The 6,951-nt window shown below is 39.2% G+C and overlaps 1 long non-coding RNA gene across 1 annotated transcript; it reads left to right on the plus strand.

The window, feature by feature from the left end:
* The first annotated feature begins 3,380 nt into the window (after positions 1-3,380).
* On the plus strand, positions 3,381-5,930 carry LOC121084238. Its single transcript, XR_005826658.1, has 3 exons — positions 3,381-3,459; positions 4,745-4,848; positions 5,816-5,930. It is a non-coding gene; the product is annotated as an uncharacterized LOC121084238 (long non-coding RNA).
* The last annotated feature ends 1,021 nt before the right edge of the window (positions 5,931-6,951 follow it).

Genomic DNA, 6,951 nt, shown 5'->3' on the forward strand with positions numbered 1-6,951 from the left:
ATGCACGGCGGGCTAGAAGCATAGCCAGAACTTGCTTTCATCTGTCTACAACAGACTCTAGCAGATATTTTTTTTTAAATGGATTTTAGACAAGATTTTAGTACAAAGGGAGTCACAGTATGTTTCTTAGACTTTTGCATGCAAGCTCTGTGGAATCCTACTTTCTGTTTGAACTCCGATATTACAGAAGGCTGTAGTCAGACTGGGAGATAAATTAAATGCAGGAAATAGTTACAAATCTAAAATTGCAGTTTTGTTCCGTAAACCAGGAGAACCCCTCTGTTCAGTAATCAGAATCCCTGAAACAGGTCATCCTGGTTGATGTCTCAAGGTTGTCACACAAGCAACATAACTTTTTGAAACCGAAGAGGCTAGCTGGACTGTCTCTCCTTTTAGTAAATGCCCAGATCACTGTGCTGTATGTAAACTGTGGCATATGGGCTGAGTGTCAAGTGCTGAATAAGTCAGGCATATCTCCTGGAACAAGTAAATTGTATGTTAGATCCCTTCAGCCACCCAACAATGGCAGGATTTCAGATGACTGTACCATTTCGGTGTACAGCATTCCTCTGATGGCATTACTCTGTGCCCCCAACAATGTCATTAATTCTGATCTGTGAGCATAGTTCTAACTGATCTTAATTAATATGATTAATGCTATATTAATGCTCAATTCATCAGTGTATTTCAATATGCATAATAATACTAAAAATATATCTAGGCTTAGATTTGAAATAGATCTGAGTTTATGATACAGACTGCATGGTAGAAGACCAAATACGAATACTGTGACCAAATAAAACAGCCTTGATGAAAATTAAAATCCAGATTTTGAAATCACATGTTCATGAATAGGAAGTTTAGGGATAGGGGTGTTACTGATTTACATTCTGATACAGCATCTGCATTTATTTTCAATTAAATTGAGGTAATACAACTTCTTATGGCCAATATTTTTGGCCAATAGGAATTCACCACAGTTATGGATTAGATAAGGGTCTGGCTCTTGACCATACTGTATATACGTGTTTGAATATGTTTAAAATTTTAAAAATAAACTGCAGTTAGGATAAAACTATGTTCCATGATGGTTAATAGATGTTAAATTACTGCAACTTACCGTTTTGATTTTAGTTTAAGGCTGTTTCCAACAAATAATTAACCTATAAATTAACTGCAAATAAATTACTTTTCCATAGCTTCTCTGTATTCTACCAGGTTCCCTACATCCTGTTATTTCAGGATGTGGTCTTGATGTGCCATAGCATGATATAATTCATAGTGACACTATCAAATGTGCTACAGCAAAATGTAAAGCTGGGGAAAAAAGAGCTCACACTACAATGACATGTAACTATTTCAGATAGCAAACTGCTGCAGGAAAACTCTGATATACTTTCATTCACCACGAGCTTGCATACCCTACATGTTATCCACTGCTCAGGCAATGAGGCTTTCTTGAGGGAAGACATGCGGTCTAGTGGCTGGAGGAGTGGAATAAGTTTGGGTTTGGGTTCTCTGCTTACAGTGACCTCATGGAACCCTTCCGCATTCATTCTGATAGACGTGAAGTAGCGACAGAGAATTACTAAGCTGTCCTTTCAGGGAGCATTAGGAGGCTTGAGACATTGATATCCATATTGCCTATAAGGTTTTGGACCATACCAAGCTATTTAAGGAATGCATGGACACAACAATAGGGATGTCAAGGAGCAGCAAGAGTAGGACTGCTCCACAAGGAAGGATAAGCTAGAAGCTGAGGGTGACCTTAGTACAGTTTGTGCTCTCATCCACCACATTTAAACACGGCAAGCCAGGCCAAGTACTGGCAACAGGATCTGTTTAACAGTCCCATACAAAGCAAAGAACAAACCAGGTTCAGAGTCTAACCAGAAGTCCAGTCAGGAGCAAAAGGAAATAGAACTGCAAGGCATGCCCATCTAGGTACAGCTATGATACAGCTCTGGTAAGTACTGGGAGTCCAGACCTAAACTTTAATAGAGCCCTGGGCTCAGTGGGTGGAAGTGATGGATGGAAGTCCCAGGTAAAGCTGGGCCAATTAAGGCTTTTTAATATAATTACGGCCCTAACAGGGACCGCCTGCATCATCAAAAATCATCCCTGGTATCACAATGAGCTATACTCAGAATTTTCCTTTTCACACTGTAGCTGGAAATGTTGAAAGCTTTTGCTCTTGCTGCTCATAATGAGAAACTGTCCTAAAGTCTTGAATTTCTACCTGTTGTCAGCTGATGACCATTCATTCTTATGCCAACAATCTCTTTTAGTTAAAATGTCCCCTTTTGAACTTCTGTTGTTCCCACTCCTAGTTTGTTTGGTGGTTGTTGTTTTTTAATTTTTTTTTATTATTAATATTTTTTTAATGGAGAACAATGGTATTAGTACTTTCTTATCCCTGCTCAAAGTACTTGATCTGCTATATGGCATTTGCTCTTTTACAGACACCTCACAGCAGTGATAGCTCCTTAGCCTGTGACTGACTAGTGTACACTACTCTTTCTGTTTTCTGTCCTTTCCAATAGATGCAACCACGGTTTATAGTGGAAATTCTTGTGATTATTTGCTAAGCACATGACCTTGCACCTCATACAGTTATACACACATCCATTTCTATTAGCTCACTCATCAAAATTCTTCATTACCTCCCATATTCTGATCCTCTGCTGTATTGATGATGCCTCTCAGCTTTGTGTCAACAGCTAATTTAATTTGCACACTCTTCCTGTTTATATAAAAGTCACTAATGAAAAACTTGGCAATGTGTGTCAAGAGCAACCCCTGATGTTTTGTATTAGTACCCACTTCTCATAGAGTCAGCTGAAAAATGCATGGAAGAATTCAGGTGGGAAGAGACATCTAGAGGTCCATTAGTCCCTTGTTCAAAATAGCACTAAAATCAAAATTAGATCAGGTTACTGGTCCCATTAAACCCCTTTTCAACATGTCTGCAGTTGTTTCATCTTTGCCTAATTTCCCGTGAATCATGAAAATTTTAGAATTTCTTTTTGTAATCTTTTCTATATTCAAAACAGTTCTCATTTGGCATTATACTTAGATGTTTACTGAAGTCCAACAATCTGTTCCACTTCATTGCTCTGGAAGGGAAATGTTTTTATTTACTTCCCTTTTTGCTACTAATTCTGAATACCTAAAATAGGGCTTTGGACTGTCCAGGGGTATGGCGATTTCTTTCATAGTCTCATTTTCACTAGAAATTATAAGAATTCATGAAACGGAAAGAATTGGCCTTTGAGATCTCAGACTACTGTAATTCCTCCCCTCAATGAAATCACATGACAAAATCTTAATTCATATTCCTGTCTTAATTACTATTCTCTCTCCTTCCTACAGATGCTGCAGTCATGCAACCTGTTTGTCCTTAAATGAAATTTTCTGTTGCCACACTGGAAACCAGCTTTTGCATTCTTCAGATTCTTTGTAAGTCAGATGGAACTTACTAGGAACTTAACACCCACATACAACAGTCTTATCCAAATACACCATTTCTCAAACTTCCCTTGAAGTTTGATATTTTGGCAGAATAGCATGTAACTATTTCAGCAATACAGGGTCATTTGGGAGAAAATATCCATGCTAAAAATCCCAAAACAAAACAAAAGAGAAAAAAGCCTTTCTGGCCGGTTCCACACCTAGTCAGTGGATAAAGAGGTTTCTAGTTTGGACCACACTTCCTTCCCACCACTGGAACATTTGCCAGTGCATCAGGCCCATTATTCCACTAGTGTAAACCACCACAGCTAGATTAAGTTTATGCCTACCAGCAGCCAGCAAAAGGTGCCACTAATTGTGGGCCAAACTGTAATTGATGTGCACAGCTAGTAAGGGTTCAGACAGCTTGAAAGAACAGCAGTGAGACAACAAGACTTTCATCTTTGTGTCACTGATGCAACTAAATGTAGAATAGATCAGTGATGATCAAAGTCTTCTGAAAGAGCCTAATAACAAACTGGTGGTGCAAGCTGCACTGCTTTGCTCAGTCACAGGGGGAAAGCTACAGAACCTGGTCAGATTCAATCCTCCTCAGTGACATTAAGAGTAGGGGTTTTTTTAAGGCAAAATCATAAAATATGTGCAAAATAGGGATAATAACTTACATTAAATGGTATGAACACATAGCTTTCTCCTCTTAGATGTCTATCCCAGATTTGTAAGAAATGGGGGTTTGAACTTGACACCAAATGTAGATTTTACAGATCATTCATGACACTCATATTTGACAGTGTTATCCCCATTGATGCTAGTGTTACGCTTTTGGGGGTCTAATGCCAGCCTTTTGGATTTCCATTTTCCTAACAGCTGCACAGTGGATCACAGTTCTTTGAAGCCACCAGAGCCAGCAGAGGTTGTTGATGCCCAAATCCCACTGCAGTACAAATTTTGAAAGAGCTGAGAACTGAAAGAAACAGGAATTTTGGCTCTGTCATAGGGCTGAGGCAGAGCAGAAATATCTCCCAGAGTAGCGGTAGGAAGTAATCTCATCCCTACTTGCTAAATCATCTGCTTGCTTAATGCCAAAACCAGGGAGGCAGGCAAAGCTCTATAACAATGAGAGGAGGTAATATGAAGAAACTATACAAATACAACAAAAAATGATGCAAATTGGATGTAATCACAAGCATAGAAGCAATGGACTGTTTGGTCAGACACTATTTTTGCCTACATAGCAAGCACGCTGGAAGTACAATTAACTTGTTTTCTACAGGTACAGCTAGAGACACGAACACACAAGCAGGCACAAAATGTGATGTGTGAATCCATTTAGCCACAAAGCAGGAGTGCAAGATTAGTCGAACACCAGGACTTAGGGTAAGCAAACAGGTGCAACATCAAACTATGTCATACATTTCTTCAATGGATATTTTGTTCTAAATCAAAGCATGCTGCCAACTAACAAGGTAAACACAATATAGTTCAGTTAGGAAAGAAGTAGGTTAAACCAGTGAGTTCCTTGAACTCAGCATGCTCTTTTGTTTCAGCTTTATATACATGCCTTCACAATCTCCTGCTACGTTTCTTTTTTCTCCTCCTGCATACTGCAGGCAATAACTATGAAAGTCTTTAATTTAACAATATGTTCTTTGTCCTGCAACTGTTCCTGTTTTGCAACCACATAGATTATATGTATGGGCCTGTAGGAATAGTCAAACAGTTAATAAGGGTAGGGTTTGGCATGCTTTCACTATGTACAAATTCTACAATCAAGTTCTGACAGGAAAGCACTGTATCTCCTGTGGTTCCCAGTCCTGACTAAAATATGCAAAATATCACCACTGGGAATGATACCTATTTCCCAGAGAGCTGTAATACCAGTTTTTTCTTATCAATGCATCATTGAAAAGTATTTTGTTTATAGTTTATGCCATTTATTTTCCCAGGCATATTAGGTTTTCAAAAGTGACCCATGGTTCATTGTACCTGTCAAAGGTACAGAGGTGCTATTTCAAATTGCATTATACCCTTAATACAGTATGAATGAAAGAACTAAAGAGAGGCGTGTGCCAAATAACTGTATTAACCCTTGAGGTTAAGTAGCCACCTGCATGATTCCTTGGATCTTCTGTTTCTGCCATATCCCCCTCTAGTAGACCCCTTGCGTGTAGTGTACATCCTTCAAGAAGGCAGAAATGCATTGTGCAAAGGGCACCACAGCACAGAGGTACCACAGCCAGGATGAGGAGAACAAGGGTGTACTCTGCAAAGCAACTGTTCAAATTTAATTACTAATCCTGCCAATGAGACAGGAACCAAAGTGAAATCCAATATGTTCTTCTAGAGGTACGTCAAGAACAGTAGGAATACAAGGAGAGGAACACAGTAAACAAAAACCGCTTTATTTGTATCTAAAGAAGTAAACAGTCATCAGTGTGAACATGTAGAGAGCCCAGATCTGGAAGGTAAGGAAGTACTATCTTTGCATAATCCCTTTTAGACAAGAAAGGTATTTAAAACCCTTTATGTAAGCTTGAGACTTGAACCTGAATACTTACTGAAGCAGAATCTAAAGACAGAATTTGTATGTGAATTTTCTCGTTAAAAACTGTCTTTTAGAGGTAGAGCCTCAAAAGACTTGGAATTCTTCCTCTGACCTCAGAAGACTTTAAAAAAATGGTTACTTACTTAAACCATTGGAATGCACAGGAGCAAGTCATCTCATGAGGTTAACGGTCAGCTCAAAAACAGAAGGTAAGAAAACCCAGTCAAACATTTTAGATCTCTACAAGGCAGAGATTTAAGATTTGAAGAAATGTGAGAAATCTATTGTTTGGCTATGCTTTTGCTCAGATTTTAAATGGGAGCCCAGTTCCAAATTCAGCAAGTCCAGAGCCCCTCAGTTCCTCTGTCAAGGTCCATCCAATCTTCTAACCAGGGCAAGATGTGGTTTTTCAAAGGGAGAAAGTGGTCTCCTATGATACAGTGGCCTCTAATCCTGGCAGAGCTTGGAGAAACACCCTCACTTATTTTCTCCATTAGCATTCAGTTAGCTTTACCTTTATTGAAGCTCATGAAGTCTCCTAGCCAGTTTTCCATGTATACAGGACCATCCACCCTGAAAATCATAAGCACCAAAGAGCACAGAATAATTCACTCTTCATTCTGCTTTTAAAAATAGCTCTCTAAAAGAAACTCTTAGGAGAGGTAGTAAGAAAAGAGAAGCAGTATAGAGAAAACAGGAAAAAAAACTAACACAAGGGTTAAAATAGGTGGGAGCAAGAGAGAAACGCCTCACCACACAGCTCATGAGCCACCAGAAGTGATGGTGCAATGTTGGTCTGCCCTCCCGTCAAGGAGAAGGAGCAAAGCTCTCTTTATAGAAGCAATTGGAGAGCTAAGCTCTCCCACTTGCCTTTTGCTTTAGGGACAAGTCATGCTCACCATAAGCCTTCCCCAGGAGCTTACTAAGTCAGCACA

Source organism: Falco naumanni, chromosome 3, assembly GCF_017639655.2.
Source record: "Falco naumanni isolate bFalNau1 chromosome 3, bFalNau1.pat, whole genome shotgun sequence".
NCBI classification, from domain to species: Eukaryota; Metazoa; Chordata; class Aves; order Falconiformes; family Falconidae; genus Falco; species Falco naumanni.